The 21,616-nt window shown below is 46.4% G+C and overlaps 43 non-coding genes across 43 annotated transcripts; all 43 read right to left on the bottom strand.

Annotated features, from left to right (window-relative positions):
* Positions 1 to 55: 55 nt before the first annotated feature.
* On the bottom strand, positions 56 to 174 carry LOC130502785 (5S ribosomal RNA). The gene has a single exon (XR_008940459.1). It is a non-coding gene; the product is annotated as a 5S ribosomal RNA (ribosomal RNA).
* Positions 175 to 548: 374 nt separating this feature from the next.
* On the bottom strand, positions 549 to 667 carry LOC130502784 (5S ribosomal RNA). Its single transcript, XR_008940458.1, has one exon. It is a non-coding gene; the product is annotated as a 5S ribosomal RNA (ribosomal RNA).
* A 374-nt stretch (positions 668 to 1,041) lies between these two features.
* On the bottom strand, positions 1,042 to 1,160 carry LOC130502783 (5S ribosomal RNA). The gene has a single exon (XR_008940457.1). It is a non-coding gene; the product is annotated as a 5S ribosomal RNA (ribosomal RNA).
* A 375-nt stretch (positions 1,161 to 1,535) lies between these two features.
* On the bottom strand, positions 1,536 to 1,654 carry LOC130502782 (5S ribosomal RNA). The gene has a single exon (XR_008940456.1). It is a non-coding gene; the product is annotated as a 5S ribosomal RNA (ribosomal RNA).
* A 375-nt stretch (positions 1,655 to 2,029) lies between these two features.
* On the bottom strand, positions 2,030 to 2,148 carry LOC130502781 (5S ribosomal RNA). Its single transcript, XR_008940455.1, has one exon. It is a non-coding gene; the product is annotated as a 5S ribosomal RNA (ribosomal RNA).
* A 375-nt stretch (positions 2,149 to 2,523) lies between these two features.
* LOC130502780 (5S ribosomal RNA) lies at positions 2,524 to 2,642 on the bottom strand. The gene has a single exon (XR_008940454.1). It is a non-coding gene; the product is annotated as a 5S ribosomal RNA (ribosomal RNA).
* Positions 2,643 to 3,016: 374 nt separating this feature from the next.
* Positions 3,017 to 3,135, bottom strand: LOC130502779 (5S ribosomal RNA). Its single transcript, XR_008940453.1, has one exon. It is a non-coding gene; the product is annotated as a 5S ribosomal RNA (ribosomal RNA).
* Positions 3,136 to 3,509: 374 nt separating this feature from the next.
* LOC130502778 (5S ribosomal RNA) lies at positions 3,510 to 3,628 on the bottom strand. The gene has a single exon (XR_008940452.1). It is a non-coding gene; the product is annotated as a 5S ribosomal RNA (ribosomal RNA).
* A 375-nt stretch (positions 3,629 to 4,003) lies between these two features.
* On the bottom strand, positions 4,004 to 4,122 carry LOC130502776 (5S ribosomal RNA). The gene has a single exon (XR_008940450.1). It is a non-coding gene; the product is annotated as a 5S ribosomal RNA (ribosomal RNA).
* Positions 4,123 to 4,497: 375 nt separating this feature from the next.
* Positions 4,498 to 4,616, bottom strand: LOC130502775 (5S ribosomal RNA). Its single transcript, XR_008940449.1, has one exon. It is a non-coding gene; the product is annotated as a 5S ribosomal RNA (ribosomal RNA).
* A 374-nt stretch (positions 4,617 to 4,990) lies between these two features.
* Positions 4,991 to 5,109, bottom strand: LOC130502774 (5S ribosomal RNA). Its single transcript, XR_008940448.1, has one exon. It is a non-coding gene; the product is annotated as a 5S ribosomal RNA (ribosomal RNA).
* A 375-nt stretch (positions 5,110 to 5,484) lies between these two features.
* Positions 5,485 to 5,603, bottom strand: LOC130502773 (5S ribosomal RNA). The gene has a single exon (XR_008940447.1). It is a non-coding gene; the product is annotated as a 5S ribosomal RNA (ribosomal RNA).
* A 375-nt stretch (positions 5,604 to 5,978) lies between these two features.
* On the bottom strand, positions 5,979 to 6,097 carry LOC130502772 (5S ribosomal RNA). The gene has a single exon (XR_008940446.1). It is a non-coding gene; the product is annotated as a 5S ribosomal RNA (ribosomal RNA).
* Positions 6,098 to 6,471: 374 nt separating this feature from the next.
* On the bottom strand, positions 6,472 to 6,590 carry LOC130502771 (5S ribosomal RNA). Its single transcript, XR_008940445.1, has one exon. It is a non-coding gene; the product is annotated as a 5S ribosomal RNA (ribosomal RNA).
* A 375-nt stretch (positions 6,591 to 6,965) lies between these two features.
* On the bottom strand, positions 6,966 to 7,084 carry LOC130502770 (5S ribosomal RNA). Its single transcript, XR_008940444.1, has one exon. It is a non-coding gene; the product is annotated as a 5S ribosomal RNA (ribosomal RNA).
* A 375-nt stretch (positions 7,085 to 7,459) lies between these two features.
* On the bottom strand, positions 7,460 to 7,578 carry LOC130502769 (5S ribosomal RNA). Its single transcript, XR_008940443.1, has one exon. It is a non-coding gene; the product is annotated as a 5S ribosomal RNA (ribosomal RNA).
* A 375-nt stretch (positions 7,579 to 7,953) lies between these two features.
* On the bottom strand, positions 7,954 to 8,072 carry LOC130502768 (5S ribosomal RNA). The gene has a single exon (XR_008940442.1). It is a non-coding gene; the product is annotated as a 5S ribosomal RNA (ribosomal RNA).
* A 376-nt stretch (positions 8,073 to 8,448) lies between these two features.
* Positions 8,449 to 8,567, bottom strand: LOC130502767 (5S ribosomal RNA). The gene has a single exon (XR_008940441.1). It is a non-coding gene; the product is annotated as a 5S ribosomal RNA (ribosomal RNA).
* Positions 8,568 to 8,942: 375 nt separating this feature from the next.
* Positions 8,943 to 9,061, bottom strand: LOC130502765 (5S ribosomal RNA). The gene has a single exon (XR_008940439.1). It is a non-coding gene; the product is annotated as a 5S ribosomal RNA (ribosomal RNA).
* A 375-nt stretch (positions 9,062 to 9,436) lies between these two features.
* Positions 9,437 to 9,555, bottom strand: LOC130502764 (5S ribosomal RNA). Its single transcript, XR_008940438.1, has one exon. It is a non-coding gene; the product is annotated as a 5S ribosomal RNA (ribosomal RNA).
* Positions 9,556 to 9,930: 375 nt separating this feature from the next.
* On the bottom strand, positions 9,931 to 10,049 carry LOC130502763 (5S ribosomal RNA). Its single transcript, XR_008940437.1, has one exon. It is a non-coding gene; the product is annotated as a 5S ribosomal RNA (ribosomal RNA).
* A 375-nt stretch (positions 10,050 to 10,424) lies between these two features.
* Positions 10,425 to 10,543, bottom strand: LOC130502762 (5S ribosomal RNA). The gene has a single exon (XR_008940436.1). It is a non-coding gene; the product is annotated as a 5S ribosomal RNA (ribosomal RNA).
* A 375-nt stretch (positions 10,544 to 10,918) lies between these two features.
* On the bottom strand, positions 10,919 to 11,037 carry LOC130502761 (5S ribosomal RNA). The gene has a single exon (XR_008940435.1). It is a non-coding gene; the product is annotated as a 5S ribosomal RNA (ribosomal RNA).
* A 375-nt stretch (positions 11,038 to 11,412) lies between these two features.
* Positions 11,413 to 11,531, bottom strand: LOC130502760 (5S ribosomal RNA). The gene has a single exon (XR_008940434.1). It is a non-coding gene; the product is annotated as a 5S ribosomal RNA (ribosomal RNA).
* A 375-nt stretch (positions 11,532 to 11,906) lies between these two features.
* Positions 11,907 to 12,025, bottom strand: LOC130502759 (5S ribosomal RNA). The gene has a single exon (XR_008940433.1). It is a non-coding gene; the product is annotated as a 5S ribosomal RNA (ribosomal RNA).
* A 376-nt stretch (positions 12,026 to 12,401) lies between these two features.
* LOC130502758 (5S ribosomal RNA) lies at positions 12,402 to 12,520 on the bottom strand. The gene has a single exon (XR_008940432.1). It is a non-coding gene; the product is annotated as a 5S ribosomal RNA (ribosomal RNA).
* A 375-nt stretch (positions 12,521 to 12,895) lies between these two features.
* LOC130502757 (5S ribosomal RNA) lies at positions 12,896 to 13,014 on the bottom strand. The gene has a single exon (XR_008940431.1). It is a non-coding gene; the product is annotated as a 5S ribosomal RNA (ribosomal RNA).
* A 375-nt stretch (positions 13,015 to 13,389) lies between these two features.
* LOC130502756 (5S ribosomal RNA) lies at positions 13,390 to 13,508 on the bottom strand. Its single transcript, XR_008940430.1, has one exon. It is a non-coding gene; the product is annotated as a 5S ribosomal RNA (ribosomal RNA).
* Positions 13,509 to 13,883: 375 nt separating this feature from the next.
* On the bottom strand, positions 13,884 to 14,002 carry LOC130502754 (5S ribosomal RNA). Its single transcript, XR_008940428.1, has one exon. It is a non-coding gene; the product is annotated as a 5S ribosomal RNA (ribosomal RNA).
* A 373-nt stretch (positions 14,003 to 14,375) lies between these two features.
* LOC130502753 (5S ribosomal RNA) lies at positions 14,376 to 14,494 on the bottom strand. The gene has a single exon (XR_008940427.1). It is a non-coding gene; the product is annotated as a 5S ribosomal RNA (ribosomal RNA).
* A 375-nt stretch (positions 14,495 to 14,869) lies between these two features.
* On the bottom strand, positions 14,870 to 14,988 carry LOC130502752 (5S ribosomal RNA). The gene has a single exon (XR_008940426.1). It is a non-coding gene; the product is annotated as a 5S ribosomal RNA (ribosomal RNA).
* Positions 14,989 to 15,361: 373 nt separating this feature from the next.
* Positions 15,362 to 15,480, bottom strand: LOC130502751 (5S ribosomal RNA). The gene has a single exon (XR_008940425.1). It is a non-coding gene; the product is annotated as a 5S ribosomal RNA (ribosomal RNA).
* Positions 15,481 to 15,855: 375 nt separating this feature from the next.
* LOC130502750 (5S ribosomal RNA) lies at positions 15,856 to 15,974 on the bottom strand. The gene has a single exon (XR_008940424.1). It is a non-coding gene; the product is annotated as a 5S ribosomal RNA (ribosomal RNA).
* A 375-nt stretch (positions 15,975 to 16,349) lies between these two features.
* On the bottom strand, positions 16,350 to 16,468 carry LOC130502749 (5S ribosomal RNA). Its single transcript, XR_008940423.1, has one exon. It is a non-coding gene; the product is annotated as a 5S ribosomal RNA (ribosomal RNA).
* Positions 16,469 to 16,843: 375 nt separating this feature from the next.
* On the bottom strand, positions 16,844 to 16,962 carry LOC130502748 (5S ribosomal RNA). Its single transcript, XR_008940422.1, has one exon. It is a non-coding gene; the product is annotated as a 5S ribosomal RNA (ribosomal RNA).
* Positions 16,963 to 17,336: 374 nt separating this feature from the next.
* On the bottom strand, positions 17,337 to 17,455 carry LOC130502747 (5S ribosomal RNA). Its single transcript, XR_008940421.1, has one exon. It is a non-coding gene; the product is annotated as a 5S ribosomal RNA (ribosomal RNA).
* Positions 17,456 to 17,830: 375 nt separating this feature from the next.
* Positions 17,831 to 17,949, bottom strand: LOC130502746 (5S ribosomal RNA). The gene has a single exon (XR_008940420.1). It is a non-coding gene; the product is annotated as a 5S ribosomal RNA (ribosomal RNA).
* A 375-nt stretch (positions 17,950 to 18,324) lies between these two features.
* On the bottom strand, positions 18,325 to 18,443 carry LOC130502735 (5S ribosomal RNA). The gene has a single exon (XR_008940410.1). It is a non-coding gene; the product is annotated as a 5S ribosomal RNA (ribosomal RNA).
* Positions 18,444 to 18,816: 373 nt separating this feature from the next.
* LOC130502788 (5S ribosomal RNA) lies at positions 18,817 to 18,935 on the bottom strand. Its single transcript, XR_008940462.1, has one exon. It is a non-coding gene; the product is annotated as a 5S ribosomal RNA (ribosomal RNA).
* A 374-nt stretch (positions 18,936 to 19,309) lies between these two features.
* LOC130502777 (5S ribosomal RNA) lies at positions 19,310 to 19,428 on the bottom strand. Its single transcript, XR_008940451.1, has one exon. It is a non-coding gene; the product is annotated as a 5S ribosomal RNA (ribosomal RNA).
* Positions 19,429 to 20,184: 756 nt separating this feature from the next.
* Positions 20,185 to 20,303, bottom strand: LOC130502766 (5S ribosomal RNA). The gene has a single exon (XR_008940440.1). It is a non-coding gene; the product is annotated as a 5S ribosomal RNA (ribosomal RNA).
* Positions 20,304 to 20,672: 369 nt separating this feature from the next.
* Positions 20,673 to 20,791, bottom strand: LOC130502755 (5S ribosomal RNA). The gene has a single exon (XR_008940429.1). It is a non-coding gene; the product is annotated as a 5S ribosomal RNA (ribosomal RNA).
* A 373-nt stretch (positions 20,792 to 21,164) lies between these two features.
* Positions 21,165 to 21,283, bottom strand: LOC130502729 (5S ribosomal RNA). Its single transcript, XR_008940404.1, has one exon. It is a non-coding gene; the product is annotated as a 5S ribosomal RNA (ribosomal RNA).
* Between the last annotated feature and the right edge of the window lie 333 nt (positions 21,284 to 21,616).

Raw genomic sequence — 21,616 nt, 5'->3', positions numbered from 1 at the left:
GTTATGGGGTTTTAAAGATGAGACGCGTTTCAAAATGAAGAAAAAAAAATAAAAAGGGGTGCAACACGAGGACTTCCCGGGAGGTCACCCATCCTAGTACTACTCTCGCCCAAGCACGCTTAACTGCGGAGTTCTGATGGGATCCGGTGCATTAGTGCTGGTATGATCGCACCCGTTAGTACATGACTCGCGATTCCATATATCCTTTTCGTCGGAGAGCACGAGTAGATTTGCGTGGAGCCCAGAAGTTTTTTTTTTTTTTTGACTTTTTCCATGCATCAAAATGTATGAAATTTGATGTAGTAAACTGCAAAAGCACCCGGAAACAGCGAATCGCATCTCGTTCACAGCCCGTAACATTCGGCAGCCTGTTTGAGGCTCTAAACGGCTGAATTTGGGCTCGAAAAATGGCCAGGCCTATTCACTGACCTAGATGGTTTTGGGGGCTTTCCGAAATGGTGCTGTGGGCGGCGTAGTTCCTCACGGTTAAAAAGTTATGGGGTTTTAAAGATGAGACGCGTTTCAAAATGAAGAAAAAAAAATAAAAAGGGGTGCAACACGAGGACTTCCCGGGAGGTCACCCATCCTAGTACTACTCTCGCCCAAGCACGCTTAACTGCGGAGTTCTGATGGGATCCGGTGCATTAGTGCTGGTATGATCGCACCCGTTAGTACATGACTCGCGATTCCATATATCCTTTTCGTCGGAGAGCACGAGTAGATTTGCGTGGAGCCCACAAGTTTTTTTTTTTTTTTGACTTTTTCCATGCATCAAAATGTATGAAATTTGATGTAGTAAACTGCAAAAGCACCCGGAAACAGCGAATCGCATCTCGTTCACAGCCCGTAACATTCGGCAGCCTGTTTGAGGCTCTAAACGGCTGAATTTGGGCTCGAAAAATGGCCAGGCCTATTCACTGACCTAGATGGTTTTGGGGGCTTTCCGAAATGGTGCTGTGGGCGGCGTAGTTCCTCACGGTTAAAAAGTTATGGGGTTTTAAAGATGAGACGCGTTTCAAAATGAAGAAAAAAAAATAAAAAGGGGTGCAACACGAGGACTTCCCGGGAGGTCACCCATCCTAGTACTACTCTCGCCCAAGCACGCTTAACTGCGGAGTTCTGATGGGATCCGGTGCATTAGTGCTGGTATGATCGCACCCGTTAGTACATGACTCGCGATTCCATATATCCTTTTCGTCGGAGAGCACGAGTAGATTTGCGTGGAGCCCACAAGTTTTTTTTTTTTTTTTGACTTTTTCCATGCATCAAAATGTATGAAATTTGATGTAGTAAACTGCAAAAGCACCCGGAAACAGCGAATCGCATCTCGTTCACAGCCCGTAACATTCGGCAGCCTGTTTGAGGCTCTAAACGGCTGAATTTGGGCTCGAAAAATGGCCAGGCCTATTCACTGACCTAGATGGTTTTGGGGGCTTTCCGAAATGGTGCTGTGGGCGGCGTAGTTCCTCACGGTTAAAAAGTTATGGGGTTTTAAAGATGAGACGCGTTTCAAAATGAAGAAAAAAAAATAAAAAGGGGTGCAACACGAGGACTTCCCGGGAGGTCACCCATCCTAGTACTACTCTCGCCCAAGCACGCTTAACTGCGGAGTTCTGATGGGATCCGGTGCATTAGTGCTGGTATGATCGCACCCGTTAGTACATGACTCGCGATTCCATATATCCTTTTCGTCGGAGAGCACGAGTAGATTTGCGTGGAGCCCACAAGTTTTTTTTTTTTTTTTGACTTTTTCCATGCATCAAAATGTATGAAATTTGATGTAGTAAACTGCAAAAGCACCCGGAAACAGCGAATCGCATCTCGTTCACAGCCCGTAACATTCGGCAGCCTGTTTGAGGCTCTAAACGGCTGAATTTGGGCTCGAAAAATGGCCAGGCCTATTCACTGACCTAGATGGTTTTGGGGGCTTTCCGAAATGGTGCTGTGGGCGGCGTAGTTCCTCACGGTTAAAAAGTTATGGGGTTTTAAAGATGAGACGCGTTTCAAAATGAAGAAAAAAAAATAAAAAGGGGTGCAACACGAGGACTTCCCGGGAGGTCACCCATCCTAGTACTACTCTCGCCCAAGCACGCTTAACTGCGGAGTTCTGATGGGATCCGGTGCATTAGTGCTGGTATGATCGCACCCGTTAGTACATGACTCGCGATTCCATATATCCTTTTCGTCGGAGAGCACGAGTAGATTTGCGTGGAGCCCACAAGTTTTTTTTTTTTTTTTGACTTTTTCCATGCATCAAAATGTATGAAATTTGATGTAGTAAACTGCAAAAGCACCCGGAAACAGCGAATCGCATCTCGTTCACAGCCCGTAACATTCGGCAGCCTGTTTGAGGCTCTAAACGGCTGAATTTGGGCTCGAAAAATGGCCAGGCCTATTCACTGACCTAGATGGTTTTGGGGGCTTTCCGAAATGGTGCTGTGGGCGGCGTAGTTCCTCACGGTTAAAAAGTTATGGGGTTTTAAAGATGAGACGCGTTTCAAAATGAAGAAAAAAAAATAAAAAGGGGTGCAACACGAGGACTTCCCGGGAGGTCACCCATCCTAGTACTACTCTCGCCCAAGCACGCTTAACTGCGGAGTTCTGATGGGATCCGGTGCATTAGTGCTGGTATGATCGCACCCGTTAGTACATGACTCGCGATTCCATATATCCTTTTCGTCGGAGAGCACGAGTAGATTTGCGTGGAGCCCACAAGTTTTTTTTTTTTTTTGACTTTTTCCATGCATCAAAATGTATGAAATTTGATGTAGTAAACTGCAAAAGCACCCGGAAACAGCGAATCGCATCTCGTTCACAGCCCGTAACATTCGGCAGCCTGTTTGAGGCTCTAAACGGCTGAATTTGGGCTCGAAAAATGGCCAGGCCTATTCACTGACCTAGATGGTTTTGGGGGCTTTCCGAAATGGTGCTGTGGGCGGCGTAGTTCCTCACGGTTAAAAAGTTATGGGGTTTTAAAGATGAGACGCGTTTCAAAATGAAGAAAAAAAAATAAAAAGGGGTGCAACACGAGGACTTCCCGGGAGGTCACCCATCCTAGTACTACTCTCGCCCAAGCACGCTTAACTGCGGAGTTCTGATGGGATCCGGTGCATTAGTGCTGGTATGATCGCACCCGTTAGTACATGACTCGCGATTCCATATATCCTTTTCGTCGGAGAGCACGAGTAGATTTGCGTGGAGCCCACAAGTTTTTTTTTTTTTTTGACTTTTTCCATGCATCAAAATGTATGAAATTTGATGTAGTAAACTGCAAAAGCACCCGGAAACAGCGAATCGCATCTCGTTCACAGCCCGTAACATTCGGCAGCCTGTTTGAGGCTCTAAACGGCTGAATTTGGGCTCGAAAAATGGCCAGGCCTATTCACTGACCTAGATGGTTTTGGGGGCTTTCCGAAATGGTGCTGTGGGCGGCGTAGTTCCTCACGGTTAAAAAGTTATGGGGTTTTAAAGATGAGACGCGTTTCAAAATGAAGAAAAAAAAATAAAAAGGGGTGCAACACGAGGACTTCCCGGGAGGTCACCCATCCTAGTACTACTCTCGCCCAAGCACGCTTAACTGCGGAGTTCTGATGGGATCCGGTGCATTAGTGCTGGTATGATCGCACCCGTTAGTACATGACTCGCGATTCCATATATCCTTTTCGTCGGAGAGCACGAGTAGATTTGCGTGGAGCCCACAAGTTTTTTTTTTTTTTTTGACTTTTTCCATGCATCAAAATGTATGAAATTTGATGTAGTAAACTGCAAAAGCACCCGGAAACAGCGAATCGCATCTCGTTCACAGCCCGTAACATTCGGCAGCCTGTTTGAGGCTCTAAACGGCTGAATTTGGGCTCGAAAAATGGCCAGGCCTATTCACTGACCTAGATGGTTTTGGGGGCTTTCCGAAATGGTGCTGTGGGCGGCGTAGTTCCTCACGGTTAAAAAGTTATGGGGTTTTAAAGATGAGACGCGTTTCAAAATGAAGAAAAAAAAATAAAAAGGGGTGCAACACGAGGACTTCCCGGGAGGTCACCCATCCTAGTACTACTCTCGCCCAAGCACGCTTAACTGCGGAGTTCTGATGGGATCCGGTGCATTAGTGCTGGTATGATCGCACCCGTTAGTACATGACTCGCGATTCCATATATCCTTTTCGTCGGAGAGCACGAGTAGATTTGCGTGGAGCCCACAAGTTTTTTTTTTTTTTTTGACTTTTTCCATGCATCAAAATGTATGAAATTTGATGTAGTAAACTGCAAAAGCACCCGGAAACAGCGAATCGCATCTCGTTCACAGCCCGTAACATTCGGCAGCCTGTTTGAGGCTCTAAACGGCTGAATTTGGGCTCGAAAAATGGCCAGGCCTATTCACTGACCTAGATGGTTTTGGGGGCTTTCCGAAATGGTGCTGTGGGCGGCGTAGTTCCTCACGGTTAAAAAGTTATGGGGTTTTAAAGATGAGACGCGTTTCAAAATGAAGAAAAAAAAATAAAAAGGGGTGCAACACGAGGACTTCCCGGGAGGTCACCCATCCTAGTACTACTCTCGCCCAAGCACGCTTAACTGCGGAGTTCTGATGGGATCCGGTGCATTAGTGCTGGTATGATCGCACCCGTTAGTACATGACTCGCGATTCCATATATCCTTTTCGTCGGAGAGCACGAGTAGATTTGCGTGGAGCCCACAAGTTTTTTTTTTTTTTTGACTTTTTCCATGCATCAAAATGTATGAAATTTGATGTAGTAAACTGCAAAAGCACCCGGAAACAGCGAATCGCATCTCGTTCACAGCCCGTAACATTCGGCAGCCTGTTTGAGGCTCTAAACGGCTGAATTTGGGCTCGAAAAATGGCCAGGCCTATTCACTGACCTAGATGGTTTTGGGGGCTTTCCGAAATGGTGCTGTGGGCGGCGTAGTTCCTCACGGTTAAAAAGTTATGGGGTTTTAAAGATGAGACGCGTTTCAAAATGAAGAAAAAAAAATAAAAAGGGGTGCAACACGAGGACTTCCCGGGAGGTCACCCATCCTAGTACTACTCTCGCCCAAGCACGCTTAACTGCGGAGTTCTGATGGGATCCGGTGCATTAGTGCTGGTATGATCGCACCCGTTAGTACATGACTCGCGATTCCATATATCCTTTTCGTCGGAGAGCACGAGTAGATTTGCGTGGAGCCCACAAGTTTTTTTTTTTTTTTTGACTTTTTCCATGCATCAAAATGTATGAAATTTGATGTAGTAAACTGCAAAAGCACCCGGAAACAGCGAATCGCATCTCGTTCACAGCCCGTAACATTCGGCAGCCTGTTTGAGGCTCTAAACGGCTGAATTTGGGCTCGAAAAATGGCCAGGCCTATTCACTGACCTAGATGGTTTTGGGGGCTTTCCGAAATGGTGCTGTGGGCGGCGTAGTTCCTCACGGTTAAAAAGTTATGGGGTTTTAAAGATGAGACGCGTTTCAAAATGAAGAAAAAAAAATAAAAAGGGGTGCAACACGAGGACTTCCCGGGAGGTCACCCATCCTAGTACTACTCTCGCCCAAGCACGCTTAACTGCGGAGTTCTGATGGGATCCGGTGCATTAGTGCTGGTATGATCGCACCCGTTAGTACATGACTCGCGATTCCATATATCCTTTTCGTCGGAGAGCACGAGTAGATTTGCGTGGAGCCCACAAGTTTTTTTTTTTTTTTTGACTTTTTCCATGCATCAAAATGTATGAAATTTGATGTAGTAAACTGCAAAAGCACCCGGAAACAGCGAATCGCATCTCGTTCACAGCCCGTAACATTCGGCAGCCTGTTTGAGGCTCTAAACGGCTGAATTTGGGCTCGAAAAATGGCCAGGCCTATTCACTGACCTAGATGGTTTTGGGGGCTTTCCGAAATGGTGCTGTGGGCGGCGTAGTTCCTCACGGTTAAAAAGTTATGGGGTTTTAAAGATGAGACGCGTTTCAAAATGAAGAAAAAAAAATAAAAAGGGGTGCAACACGAGGACTTCCCGGGAGGTCACCCATCCTAGTACTACTCTCGCCCAAGCACGCTTAACTGCGGAGTTCTGATGGGATCCGGTGCATTAGTGCTGGTATGATCGCACCCGTTAGTACATGACTCGCGATTCCATATATCCTTTTCGTCGGAGAGCACGAGTAGATTTGCGTGGAGCCCACAAGTTTTTTTTTTTTTTTGACTTTTTCCATGCATCAAAATGTATGAAATTTGATGTAGTAAACTGCAAAAGCACCCGGAAACAGCGAATCGCATCTCGTTCACAGCCCGTAACATTCGGCAGCCTGTTTGAGGCTCTAAACGGCTGAATTTGGGCTCGAAAAATGGCCAGGCCTATTCACTGACCTAGATGGTTTTGGGGGCTTTCCGAAATGGTGCTGTGGGCGGCGTAGTTCCTCACGGTTAAAAAGTTATGGGGTTTTAAAGATGAGACGCGTTTCAAAATGAAGAAAAAAAAATAAAAAGGGGTGCAACACGAGGACTTCCCGGGAGGTCACCCATCCTAGTACTACTCTCGCCCAAGCACGCTTAACTGCGGAGTTCTGATGGGATCCGGTGCATTAGTGCTGGTATGATCGCACCCGTTAGTACATGACTCGCGATTCCATATATCCTTTTCGTCGGAGAGCACGAGTAGATTTGCGTGGAGCCCACAAGTTTTTTTTTTTTTTTTGACTTTTTCCATGCATCAAAATGTATGAAATTTGATGTAGTAAACTGCAAAAGCACCCGGAAACAGCGAATCGCATCTCGTTCACAGCCCGTAACATTCGGCAGCCTGTTTGAGGCTCTAAACGGCTGAATTTGGGCTCGAAAAATGGCCAGGCCTATTCACTGACCTAGATGGTTTTGGGGGCTTTCCGAAATGGTGCTGTGGGCGGCGTAGTTCCTCACGGTTAAAAAGTTATGGGGTTTTAAAGATGAGACGCGTTTCAAAATGAAGAAAAAAAAATAAAAAGGGGTGCAACACGAGGACTTCCCGGGAGGTCACCCATCCTAGTACTACTCTCGCCCAAGCACGCTTAACTGCGGAGTTCTGATGGGATCCGGTGCATTAGTGCTGGTATGATCGCACCCGTTAGTACATGACTCGCGATTCCATATATCCTTTTCGTCGGAGAGCACGAGTAGATTTGCGTGGAGCCCACAAGTTTTTTTTTTTTTTTTGACTTTTTCCATGCATCAAAATGTATGAAATTTGATGTAGTAAACTGCAAAAGCACCCGGAAACAGCGAATCGCATCTCGTTCACAGCCCGTAACATTCGGCAGCCTGTTTGAGGCTCTAAACGGCTGAATTTGGGCTCGAAAAATGGCCAGGCCTATTCACTGACCTAGATGGTTTTGGGGGCTTTCCGAAATGGTGCTGTGGGCGGCGTAGTTCCTCACGGTTAAAAAGTTATGGGGTTTTAAAGATGAGACGCGTTTCAAAATGAAGAAAAAAAAATAAAAAGGGGTGCAACACGAGGACTTCCCGGGAGGTCACCCATCCTAGTACTACTCTCGCCCAAGCACGCTTAACTGCGGAGTTCTGATGGGATCCGGTGCATTAGTGCTGGTATGATCGCACCCGTTAGTACATGACTCGCGATTCCATATATCCTTTTCGTCGGAGAGCACGAGTAGATTTGCGTGGAGCCCACAAGTTTTTTTTTTTTTTTTGACTTTTTCCATGCATCAAAATGTATGAAATTTGATGTAGTAAACTGCAAAAGCACCCGGAAACAGCGAATCGCATCTCGTTCACAGCCCGTAACATTCGGCAGCCTGTTTGAGGCTCTAAACGGCTGAATTTGGGCTCGAAAAATGGCCAGGCCTATTCACTGACCTAGATGGTTTTGGGGGCTTTCCGAAATGGTGCTGTGGGCGGCGTAGTTCCTCACGGTTAAAAAGTTATGGGGTTTTAAAGATGAGACGCGTTTCAAAATGAAGAAAAAAAAATAAAAAGGGGTGCAACACGAGGACTTCCCGGGAGGTCACCCATCCTAGTACTACTCTCGCCCAAGCACGCTTAACTGCGGAGTTCTGATGGGATCCGGTGCATTAGTGCTGGTATGATCGCACCCGTTAGTACATGACTCGCGATTCCATATATCCTTTTCGTCGGAGAGCACGAGTAGATTTGCGTGGAGCCCACAAGTTTTTTTTTTTTTTTTTGACTTTTTCCATGCATCAAAATGTATGAAATTTGATGTAGTAAACTGCAAAAGCACCCGGAAACAGCGAATCGCATCTCGTTCACAGCCCGTAACATTCGGCAGCCTGTTTGAGGCTCTAAACGGCTGAATTTGGGCTCGAAAAATGGCCAGGCCTATTCACTGACCTAGATGGTTTTGGGGGCTTTCCGAAATGGTGCTGTGGGCGGCGTAGTTCCTCACGGTTAAAAAGTTATGGGGTTTTAAAGATGAGACGCGTTTCAAAATGAAGAAAAAAAAATAAAAAGGGGTGCAACACGAGGACTTCCCGGGAGGTCACCCATCCTAGTACTACTCTCGCCCAAGCACGCTTAACTGCGGAGTTCTGATGGGATCCGGTGCATTAGTGCTGGTATGATCGCACCCGTTAGTACATGACTCGCGATTCCATATATCCTTTTCGTCGGAGAGCACGAGTAGATTTGCGTGGAGCCCACAAGTTTTTTTTTTTTTTTTGACTTTTTCCATGCATCAAAATGTATGAAATTTGATGTAGTAAACTGCAAAAGCACCCGGAAACAGCGAATCGCATCTCGTTCACAGCCCGTAACATTCGGCAGCCTGTTTGAGGCTCTAAACGGCTGAATTTGGGCTCGAAAAATGGCCAGGCCTATTCACTGACCTAGATGGTTTTGGGGGCTTTCCGAAATGGTGCTGTGGGCGGCGTAGTTCCTCACGGTTAAAAAGTTATGGGGTTTTAAAGATGAGACGCGTTTCAAAATGAAGAAAAAAAAATAAAAAGGGGTGCAACACGAGGACTTCCCGGGAGGTCACCCATCCTAGTACTACTCTCGCCCAAGCACGCTTAACTGCGGAGTTCTGATGGGATCCGGTGCATTAGTGCTGGTATGATCGCACCCGTTAGTACATGACTCGCGATTCCATATATCCTTTTCGTCGGAGAGCACGAGTAGATTTGCGTGGAGCCCACAAGTTTTTTTTTTTTTTTTGACTTTTTCCATGCATCAAAATGTATGAAATTTGATGTAGTAAACTGCAAAAGCACCCGGAAACAGCGAATCGCATCTCGTTCACAGCCCGTAACATTCGGCAGCCTGTTTGAGGCTCTAAACGGCTGAATTTGGGCTCGAAAAATGGCCAGGCCTATTCACTGACCTAGATGGTTTTGGGGGCTTTCCGAAATGGTGCTGTGGGCGGCGTAGTTCCTCACGGTTAAAAAGTTATGGGGTTTTAAAGATGAGACGCGTTTCAAAATGAAGAAAAAAAAATAAAAAGGGGTGCAACACGAGGACTTCCCGGGAGGTCACCCATCCTAGTACTACTCTCGCCCAAGCACGCTTAACTGCGGAGTTCTGATGGGATCCGGTGCATTAGTGCTGGTATGATCGCACCCGTTAGTACATGACTCGCGATTCCATATATCCTTTTCGTCGGAGAGCACGAGTAGATTTGCGTGGAGCCCACAAGTTTTTTTTTTTTTTTTGACTTTTTCCATGCATCAAAATGTATGAAATTTGATGTAGTAAACTGCAAAAGCACCCGGAAACAGCGAATCGCATCTCGTTCACAGCCCGTAACATTCGGCAGCCTGTTTGAGGCTCTAAACGGCTGAATTTGGGCTCGAAAAATGGCCAGGCCTATTCACTGACCTAGATGGTTTTGGGGGCTTTCCGAAATGGTGCTGTGGGCGGCGTAGTTCCTCACGGTTAAAAAGTTATGGGGTTTTAAAGATGAGACGCGTTTCAAAATGAAGAAAAAAAAATAAAAAGGGGTGCAACACGAGGACTTCCCGGGAGGTCACCCATCCTAGTACTACTCTCGCCCAAGCACGCTTAACTGCGGAGTTCTGATGGGATCCGGTGCATTAGTGCTGGTATGATCGCACCCGTTAGTACATGACTCGCGATTCCATATATCCTTTTCGTCGGAGAGCACGAGTAGATTTGCGTGGAGCCCACAAGTTTTTTTTTTTTTTTTGACTTTTTCCATGCATCAAAATGTATGAAATTTGATGTAGTAAACTGCAAAAGCACCCGGAAACAGCGAATCGCATCTCGTTCACAGCCCGTAACATTCGGCAGCCTGTTTGAGGCTCTAAACGGCTGAATTTGGGCTCGAAAAATGGCCAGGCCTATTCACTGACCTAGATGGTTTTGGGGGCTTTCCGAAATGGTGCTGTGGGCGGCGTAGTTCCTCACGGTTAAAAAGTTATGGGGTTTTAAAGATGAGACGCGTTTCAAAATGAAGAAAAAAAAATAAAAAGGGGTGCAACACGAGGACTTCCCGGGAGGTCACCCATCCTAGTACTACTCTCGCCCAAGCACGCTTAACTGCGGAGTTCTGATGGGATCCGGTGCATTAGTGCTGGTATGATCGCACCCGTTAGTACATGACTCGCGATTCCATATATCCTTTTCGTCGGAGAGCACGAGTAGATTTGCGTGGAGCCCACAAGTTTTTTTTTTTTTTTTGACTTTTTCCATGCATCAAAATGTATGAAATTTGATGTAGTAAACTGCAAAAGCACCCGGAAACAGCGAATCGCATCTCGTTCACAGCCCGTAACATTCGGCAGCCTGTTTGAGGCTCTAAACGGCTGAATTTGGGCTCGAAAAATGGCCAGGCCTATTCACTGACCTAGATGGTTTTGGGGGCTTTCCGAAATGGTGCTGTGGGCGGCGTAGTTCCTCACGGTTAAAAAGTTATGGGGTTTTAAAGATGAGACGCGTTTCAAAATGAAGAAAAAAAAATAAAAAGGGGTGCAACACGAGGACTTCCCGGGAGGTCACCCATCCTAGTACTACTCTCGCCCAAGCACGCTTAACTGCGGAGTTCTGATGGGATCCGGTGCATTAGTGCTGGTATGATCGCACCCGTTAGTACATGACTCGCGATTCCATATATCCTTTTCGTCGGAGAGCACGAGTAGATTTGCGTGGAGCCCACAAGTTTTTTTTTTTTTTTTGACTTTTTCCATGCATCAAAATGTATGAAATTTGATGTAGTAAACTGCAAAAGCACCCGGAAACAGCGAATCGCATCTCGTTCACAGCCCGTAACATTCGGCAGCCTGTTTGAGGCTCTAAACGGCTGAATTTGGGCTCGAAAAATGGCCAGGCCTATTCACTGACCTAGATGGTTTTGGGGGCTTTCCGAAATGGTGCTGTGGGCGGCGTAGTTCCTCACGGTTAAAAAGTTATGGGGTTTTAAAGATGAGACGCGTTTCAAAATGAAGAAAAAAAAATAAAAAGGGGTGCAACACGAGGACTTCCCGGGAGGTCACCCATCCTAGTACTACTCTCGCCCAAGCACGCTTAACTGCGGAGTTCTGATGGGATCCGGTGCATTAGTGCTGGTATGATCGCACCCGTTAGTACATGACTCGCGATTCCATATATCCTTTTCGTCGGAGAGCACGAGTAGATTTGCGTGGAGCCCACAAGTTTTTTTTTTTTTTTTGACTTTTTCCATGCATCAAAATGTATGAAATTTGATGTAGTAAACTGCAAAAGCACCCGGAAACAGCGAATCGCATCTCGTTCACAGCCCGTAACATTCGGCAGCCTGTTTGAGGCTCTAAACGGCTGAATTTGGGCTCGAAAAATGGCCAGGCCTATTCACTGACCTAGATGGTTTTGGGGGCTTTCCGAAATGGTGCTGTGGGCGGCGTAGTTCCTCACGGTTAAAAAGTTATGGGGTTTTAAAGATGAGACGCGTTTCAAAATGAAGAAAAAAAAATAAAAAGGGGTGCAACACGAGGACTTCCCGGGAGGTCACCCATCCTAGTACTACTCTCGCCCAAGCACGCTTAACTGCGGAGTTCTGATGGGATCCGGTGCATTAGTGCTGGTATGATCGCACCCGTTAGTACATGACTCGCGATTCCATATATCCTTTTCGTCGGAGAGCACGAGTAGATTTGCGTGGAGCCCACAAGTTTTTTTTTTTTTTTTTGACTTTTTCCATGCATCAAAATGTATGAAATTTGATGTAGTAAACTGCAAAAGCACCCGGAAACAGCGAATCGCATCTCGTTCACAGCCCGTAACATTCGGCAGCCTGTTTGAGGCTCTAAACGGCTGAATTTGGGCTCGAAAAATGGCCAGGCCTATTCACTGACCTAGATGGTTTTGGGGGCTTTCCGAAATGGTGCTGTGGGCGGCGTAGTTCCTCACGGTTAAAAAGTTATGGGGTTTTAAAGATGAGACGCGTTTCAAAATGAAGAAAAAAAAATAAAAAGGGGTGCAACACGAGGACTTCCCGGGAGGTCACCCATCCTAGTACTACTCTCGCCCAAGCACGCTTAACTGCGGAGTTCTGATGGGATCCGGTGCATTAGTGCTGGTATGATCGCACCCGTTAGTACATGACTCGCGATTCCATATATCCTTTTCGTCGGAGAGCACGAGTAGATTTGCGTGGAGCCCACAAGTTTTTTTTTTTTTTTTGACTTTTTCCATGCATCAAAATGTATGAAATTTGATGTAGTAAACTGCAAAAGCACCCGGAAACAGCGAATCGCATCTCGTTCACAGCCCGTAACATTCGGCAGCCTGTTTGAGGCTCTAAACGGCTGAATTTGGGCTCGAAAAATGGCCAGGCCTATTCACTGACCTAGATGGTTTTGGGGGCTTTCCGAAATGGTGCTGTGGGCGGCGTAGTTCCTCACGGTTAAAAAGTTATGGGGTTTTAAAGATGAGACGCGTTTCAAAATGAAGAAAAAAAAATAAAAAGGGGTGCAACACGAGGACTTCCCGGGAGGTCACCCATCCTAGTACTACTCTCGCCCAAGCACGCTTAACTGCGGAGTTCTGATGGGATCCGGTGCATTAGTGCTGGTATGATCGCACCCGTTAGTACATGACTCGCGATTCCATATATCCTTTTCGTCGGAGAGCACGAGTAGATTTGCGTGGAGCCCACAAGTTTTTTTTTTTTTTTTGACTTTTTCCATGCATCAAAATGTATGAAATTTGATGTAGTAAACTGCAAAAGCACCCGGAAACAGCGAATCGCATCTCGTTCACAGCCCGTAACATTCGGCAGCCTGTTTGAGGCTCTAAACGGCTGAATTTGGGCTCGAAAAATGGCCAGGCCTATTCACTGACCTAGATGGTTTTGGGGGCTTTCCGAAATGGTGCTGTGGGCGGCGTAGTTCCTCACGGTTAAAAAGTTATGGGGTTTTAAAGATGAGACGCGTTTCAAAATGAAGAAAAAAAAATAAAAAGGGGTGCAACACGAGGACTTCCCGGGAGGTCACCCATCCTAGTACTACTCTCGCCCAAGCACGCTTAACTGCGGAGTTCTGATGGGATCCGGTGCATTAGTGCTGGTATGATCGCACCCGTTAGTACATGACTCGCGATTCCATATATCCTTTTCGTCGGAGAGCACGAGTAGATTTGCGTGGAGCCCACAAGTTTTTTTTTTTTTTTTGACTTTTTCCATGCATCAAAATGTATGAAATTTGATGTAGTAAACTGCAAAAGCACCCGGAAACAGCGAATCGCATCTCGTTCACAGCCCGTAACATTCGGCAGCCTGTTTGAGGCTCTAAACGGCTGAATTTGGGCTCGAAAAATGGCCAGGCCTATTCACTGACCTAGATGGTTTTGGGGGCTTTCCGAAATGGTGCTGTGGGCGGCGTAGTTCCTCACGGTTAAAAAGTTATGGGGTTTTAAAGATGAGACGCGTTTCAAAATGAAGAAAAAAAAATAAAAAGGGGTGCAACACGAGGACTTCCCGGGAGGTCACCCATCCTAGTACTACTCTCGCCCAAGCACGCTTAACTGCGGAGTTCTGATGGGATCCGGTGCATTAGTGCTGGTATGATCGCACCCGTTAGTACATGACTCGCGATTCCATATATCCTTTTCGTCGGAGAGCACGAGTAGATTTGCGTGGAGCCCACAAGTTTTTTTTTTTTTTTGACTTTTTCCATGCATCAAAATGTATGAAATTTGATGTAGTAAACTGCAAAAGCACCCGGAAACAGCGAATCGCATCTCGTTCACAGCCCGTAACATTCGGCAGCCTGTTTGAGGCTCTAAACGGCTGAATTTGGGCTCGAAAAATGGCCAGGCCTATTCACTGACCTAGATGGTTTTGGGGGCTTTCCGAAATGGTGCTGTGGGCGGCGTAGTTCCTCACGGTTAAAAAGTTATGGGGTTTTAAAGATGAGACGCGTTTCAAAATGAAGAAAAAAAATAAAAAGGGGTGCAACACGAGGACTTCCCGGGAGGTCACCCATCCTAGTACTACTCTCGCCCAAGCACGCTTAACTGCGGAGTTCTGATGGGATCCGGTGCATTAGTGCTGGTATGATCGCACCCGTTAGTACATGACTCGCGATTCCATATATCCTTTTCGTCGGAGAGCACGAGTAGATTTGCGTGGAGCCCACAAGTTTTTTTTTTTTTTTTGACTTTTTCCATGCATCAAAATGTATGAAATTTGATGTAGTAAACTGCAAAAGCACCCGGAAACAGCGAATCGCATCTCGTTCACAGCCCGTAACATTCGGCAGCCTGTTTGAGGCTCTAAACGGCTGAATTTGGGCTCGAAAAATGGCCAGGCCTATTCACTGACCTAGATGGTTTTGGGGGCTTTCCGAAATGGTGCTGTGGGCGGCGTAGTTCCTCACGGTTAAAAAGTTATGGGGTTTTAAAGATGAGACGCGTTTCAAAATGAAGAAAAAAAAATAAAAAGGGGTGCAACACGAGGACTTCCCGGGAGGTCACCCATCCTAGTACTACTCTCGCCCAAGCACGCTTAACTGCGGAGTTCTGATGGGATCCGGTGCATTAGTGCTGGTATGATCGCACCCGTTAGTACATGACTCGCGATTCCATATATCCTTTTCGTCGGAGAGCACGAGTAGATTTGCGTGGAGCCCACAAGTTTTTTTTTTTTTTTGACTTTTTCCATGCATCAAAATGTATGAAATTTGATGTAGTAAACTGCAAAAGCACCCGGAAACAGCGAATCGCATCTCGTTCACAGCCCGTAACATTCGGCAGCCTGTTTGAGGCTCTAAACGGCTGAATTTGGGCTCGAAAAATGGCCAGGCCTATTCACTGACCTAGATGGTTTTGGGGGCTTTCCGAAATGGTGCTGTGGGCGGCGTAGTTCCTCACGGTTAAAAAGTTATGGGGTTTTAAAGATGAGACGCGTTTCAAAATGAAGAAAAAAAATAAAAAGGGGTGCAACACGAGGACTTCCCGGGAGGTCACCCATCCTAGTACTACTCTCGCCCAAGCACGCTTAACTGCGGAGTTCTGATGGGATCCGGTGCATTAGTGCTGGTATGATCGCACCCGTTAGTACATGACTCGCGATTCCATATATCCTTTTCGTCGGAGAGCACGAGTAGATTTGCGTGGAGCCCACAAGTTTTTTTTTTTTTTTTGACTTTTTCCATGCATCAAAATGTATGAAATTTGATGTAGTAAACTGCAAAAGCACCCGGAAACAGCGAATCGCATCTCGTTCACAGCCCGTAACATTCGGCAGCCTGTTTGAGGCTCTAAACGGCTGAATTTGGGCTCGAAAAATGGCCAGGCCTATTCACTGACCTAGATGGTTTTGGGGGCTTTCCGAAATGGTGCTGTGGGCGGCGTAGTTCCTCACGGTTAAAAAGTTATGGGGTTTTAAAGATGAGACGCGTTTCAAAATGAAGAAAAAAAAATAAAAAGGGGTGCAACACGAGGACTTCCCGGGAGGTCACCCATCCTAGTACTACTCTCGCCCAAGCACGCTTAACTGCGGAGTTCTGATGGGATCCGGTGCATTAGTGCTGGTATGATCGCACCCGTTAGTACATGACTCGCGATTCCATATATCCTTTTCGTCGGAGAGCACGAGTAGATTTGCGTGGAGCCCACAAGTTTTTTTTTTTTTTTTGACTTTTTCCATGCATCAAAATGTATGAAATTTGATGTAGTAAACTGCAAAAGCACCCGGAAACAGCGAATCGCATCTCGTTCACAGCCCGTAACATTCGGCAGCCTGTTTGAGGCTCTAAACGGCTGAATTTGGGCTCGAAAAATGGCCAGGCCTATTCACTGACCTAGATGGTTTTGGGGGCTTTCCGAAATGGTGCTGTGGGCGGCGTAGTTCCTCACGGTTAAAAAGTTATGGGGTTTTAAAGATGAGACGCGTTTCAAAATGAAGAAAAAAAAATAAAAAGGGGTGCAACACGAGGACTTCCCGGGAGGTCACCCATCCTAGTACTACTCTCGCCCAAGCACGCTTAACTGCGGAGTTCTGATGGGATCCGGTGCATTAGTGCTGGTATGATCGCACCCGTTAGTACATGACTCGCGATTCCATATATCCTTTTCGTCGGAGAGCACGAGTAGATTTGCGTGGAGCCCACAAGTTTTTTTTTTTTTTTTGACTTTTTCCATGCATCAAAATGTATGAAATTTGATGTAGTAAACTGCAAAAGCACCCGGAAACAGCGAATCGCATCTCGTTCACAGCCCGTAACATTCGGCAGCCTGTTTGAGGCTCTAAACGGCTGAATTTGGGCTCGAAAAATGGCCAGGCCTATTCACTGACCTAGATGGTTTTGGGGGCTTTCCGAAATGGTGCTGTGGGCGGCGTAGTTCCTCACGGTTAAAAAGTTATGGGGTTTTAAAGATGAGACGCGTTTCAAAATGAAGAAAAAAAAATAAAAAGGGGTGCAACACGAGGACTTCCCGGGAGGTCACCCATCCTAGTACTACTCTCGCCCAAGCACGCTTAACTGCGGAGTTCTGATGGGATCCGGTGCATTAGTGCTGGTATGATCGCACCCGTTAGTACATGACTCGCGATTCCATATATCCTTTTCGTCGGAGAGCACGAGTAGATTTGCGTGGAGCCCACAAGTTTTTTTTTTTTTTTTGACTTTTTCCATGCATCAAAATGTATGAAATTTGATGTAGTAAACTGCAAAAGCACCCGGAAACAGCGAATCGCATCTCGTTCACAGCCCGTAACATTCGGCAGCCTGTTTGAGGCTCTAAACGGCTGAATTTGGGCTCGAAAAATGGCCAGGCCTATTCACTGACCTAGATGGTTTTGGGGGCTTTCCGAAATGGTGCTGTGGGCGGCGTAGTTCCTCACGGTTAAAAAGTTATGGGGTTTTAAAGATGAGACGCGTTTCAAAATGAAGAAAAAAAATAAAAAGGGGTGCAACACGAGGACTTCCCGGGAGGTCACCCATCCTAGTACTACTCTCGCCCAAGCACGCTTAACTGCGGAGTTCTGATGGGATCCGGTGCATTAGTGCTGGTATGATCGCACCCGTTAGTACATGACTCGCGATTCCATATATCCTTTTCGTCGGAGAGCACGAGTAGATTTGCGTGGAGCCCACAAGTTTTTTTTTTTTTTTTGACTTTTTCCATGCATCAAAATGTATGAAATTTGATGTAGTAAACTGCAAAAGCACCCGGAAACAGCGAATCGCATCTCGTTCACAGCCCGTAACATTCGGCAGCCTGTTTGAGGCTCTAAACGGCTGAATTTGGGCTCGAAAAATGGCCAGGCCTATTCACTGACCTAGATGGTTTTGGGGGCTTTCCGAAATGGTGCTGTGGGCGGCGTAGTTCCTCACGGTTAAAAAGTTATGGGGTTTTAAAGATGAGACGCGTTTCAAAATGAAGAAAAAAAAATAAAAAGGGGTGCAACACGAGGACTTCCCGGGAGGTCACCCATCCTAGTACTACTCTCGCCCAAGCACGCTTAACTGCGGAGTTCTGATGGGATCCGGTGCATTAGTGCTGGTATGATCGCACCCGTTAGTACATGACTCGCGATTCCATATATCCTTTTCGTCGGAGAGCACGAGTAGATTTGCGTGGAGCCCACAAGTTTTTTTTTTTTTTTTGACTTTTTCCATGCATCAAAATGTATGAAATTTGATGTAGTAAACTGCAAAAGCACCCGGAAACAGCGAATCGCATCTCGTTCACAGCCCGTAACATTCGGCAGCCTGTTTGAGGCTCTAAACGGCTGAATTTGGGCTCGAAAAATGGCCAGGCCTATTCACTGACCTAGATGGTTTTGGGGGCTTTCCGAAATGGTGCTGTGGGCGGCGTAGTTCCTCACGGTTAAAAAGTTATGGGGTTTTAAAGATGAGACGCGTTTCAAAATGAAGAAAAAAAAATAAAAAGGGGTGCAACACGAGGACTTCCCGGGAGGTCACCCATCCTAGTACTACTCTCGCCCAAGCACGCTTAACTGCGGAGTTCTGATGGGATCCGGTGCATTAGTGCTGGTATGATCGCACCCGTTAGTACATGACTCGCGATTCCATATATCCTTTTCGTCGGAGAGCACGAGTAGATTTGCGTGGAGCCCACAAGTTTTTTTTTTTTTTTTACTTTTTCCATGCATCAAAATGTATGAAATTTGATGTAGTAAACTGCAAAAGCACCCGGAAACAGCGAATCGCATCTCGTTCACAGCCCGTAACATTCGGCAGCCTGTTTGAGGCTCTAAACGGCTGAATTTGGGCTCGAAAAATGGCCAGGCCTATTCACTGACCTAGATGGTTTTGGGGGCTTTCCGAAATGGTGCTGTGGGCGGCGTAGTTCCTCACGGTTAAAAAGTTATGGGGTTTTAAAGATGAGACGCGTTTCAAAATGAAGAAAAAAAATAAAAAGGGGTGCAACACGAGGACTTCCCGGGAGGTCACCCATCCTAGTACTACTCTCGCCCAAGCACGCTTAACTGCGGAGTTCTGATGGGATCCGGTGCATTAGTGCTGGTATGATCGCACCCGTTAGTACATGACTCGCGATTCCATATATCCTTTTCGTCGGAGAGCACGAGTAGATTTGCGTGGAGCCCACAAGTTTTTTTTTTTTTTTGACTTTTTCCATGCATCAAAATGTATGAAATTTGATGTAGTAAACTGCAAAAGCACCCGGAAACAGCGAATCGCATCTCGTTCACAGCCCGTAACATTCGGCAGCCTGTTTGAGGCTCTAAACGGCTGAATTTGGGCTCGAAAAATGGCCAGGCCTATTCACTGACCTAGATGGTTTTGGGGGCTTTCCGAAATGGTGCTGTGGGCGGCGTAGTTCCTCACGGTTAAAAAGTTATGGGGTTTTAAAGATGAGACGCGTTTCAAAATGAAGAAAAAAAAATAAAAAGGGGTGCAACACGAGGACTTCCCGGGAGGTCACCCATCCTAGTACTACTCTCGCCCAAGCACGCTTAACTGCGGAGTTCTGATGGGATCCGGTGCATTAGTGCTGGTATGATCGCACCCGTTAGTACATGACTCGCGATTCCATATATCCTTTTCGTCGGAGAGCACGAGTAGATTTGCGTGGAGCCCACAGTTTTTTTTTTTTTTTGACTTTTTCCATGCATCAAAATGTATGAAATTTGATGTAGTAAACTGCAAAAGCACCCGGAAACAGCGAATCGCATCTCGTTCACAGCCCGTAACATTCGGCAGCCTGTTTGAGGCTCTAAACGGCTGAATTTGGGCTCGAAAAATGGCCAGGCCTATTCACTGACCTAGATGGTTTGGGGGCTTTCCGAAATGGTGCTGTGGGCGGCGTAGTTCCTCACGGTTAAAAAGTTATGGGGTTTTCAACTGCGGAGTTCTGATGGGATCCGGTGCATTAGTGCCTGGTATGATCGCACCCGTAGTACATGACTCGCGATTCCATATATCCTTTTCGTCGGAGAGCACGAGTAGATTTGCGTGGAGCCCACAAGTTTTTTTTTTTTTTTGACTTTTTCCATGCATCAAAATGTATGAAATTTGATGTAGTAAACTGCAAAAGCACCCGGAAACAGCGAATCGCATCTCGTTCACAGCCCGTAACATTCGGCAGCCTGTTTGAGGCTCTAAACGGCTGAATTTGGGCTCGAAAAATGGCCAGGCCTATTCACTGACCTAGATGGTTTTGGGGGCTTTCCGAAATGGTGCTGTGGCGGCGTAGTTCCTCACGGTTAAAAAGTTATGGGGTTTTAAAGATGAGACGCGTTTCAAATGAAGAAAAAAAAATAAAAAGGGGTGCAACACGAGGACTTCCCGGGAGGTCACCCATCCTAGTACTACTCTCGCCCAAGCACGCTTAACTGCGGAGTTCTGATGGGATCCGGTGCATTAGTGCTGGTATGATCGCACCCGTTAGTACATGACTCGCGATTCCATATATCCTTTTCGTCGGAGAGCACGAGTAGATTTGCGTGGAGCCCACAAGTTTTTTTTTTTTGACTTTTTCCATGCATCAAAATGTATGAAATTTGATGTAGTAAACTGCAAAAGCACCCGGAAACAGCGAATCGCATCTCGTTCACAGCCCGTAACATTCGGCAGCCTGTTTGAGGCTCTAAACGGCTGAATTTGGGCTCGAAAATGGCCAGGCCTATTCACTGACCTAGATGGTTTTGGGGGCTTTCCGAAATGGTGCTGTGGGCGGCGTAGTTCCTCACGGTTAAAAAGTTATGGGGTTTTAAAGATGAGACGCGTTTCAAAATGAAGAAAAAAAATAAAAAGGGGTGCAACACGAGGACTTCCCGGGAGGTCACCCATCCTAGTACTACTCTCGCCCAAGCACGCTTAACTGCGGAGTTCTGATGGGATCCGGTGCATTAGTGCTGGTATGATCGCACCCGTTAGTACATGACTCGCGATTCCATATATCCTTTTCGTCGGAGAGCACGAGTAGATTTGCGTGGAGCCCACAAGTTTTTTTTTTTTTTTGACTTTTTCCATGCATCAAAATGTATGAAATTTGATGTAGTAAACTGCAAAAGCACCCGGAAACAGCGAATCGCATCTCGTTCACAGCCCGTAACATTCGGCAGCCTGTTTGAGGCTCTAAACGGCTGAATTTGGGCTCGAAAAATGGCCAGGCCTATTCACTGACCTAGATGGTTTTGGGGGCTTTCCGAAATGGTGCTGTGGGCGGCGTAGTTCCTCACGGTTAAAAAGTTATGGGGTTTTAAAGATGAGACGCGTTTCAAAATGAAGAAAAAAAATAAAAAGGGGTGCAACACGAGGACTTCCCGGGAGGTCACCCATCCTAGTACTACTCTCGCCCAAGCACGCTTAACTGCGGAGTTCTGATGGGATCCGGTGCATTAGTGCTGGTATGATCGCACCCGTTAGTACATGACTCGCGATTCCATATATCCTTTTCGTCGGAGAGCACGAGTAGATTTGCGTGGAGCCCACAAGTTTTTTTTTTTTTTTTGACTTTTTCCATGCATCAAAATGTATGAAATTTGATGTAGTAAACTGCAAAAGCACCCGGAAACAGCGAATCGCATCTCGTTCACAGCCCGTAACATTCGGCAGCCTGTTTGAGGCTCTAAACGGCTGAATTTGGGCTCGAAAAATGGCCAGGCCTATTCACTGACCTAGATGGTTTTGGGGGCTTTCCGAAATGGTGCTGTGGGCGGCGTAGTTCCTCACGGTTAAAAAGTTATGGGGTTTT

This window comes from Raphanus sativus, unplaced genomic scaffold (genome assembly GCF_000801105.2).
Source record: "Raphanus sativus cultivar WK10039 unplaced genomic scaffold, ASM80110v3 Scaffold0686, whole genome shotgun sequence".
Classification (NCBI taxonomy): Eukaryota; Viridiplantae; Streptophyta; class Magnoliopsida; order Brassicales; family Brassicaceae; genus Raphanus; species Raphanus sativus.
The sequence above is the reverse complement of the archived record's forward strand: the minus strand, read 5'-3'. Positions and strand labels throughout refer to the sequence as shown.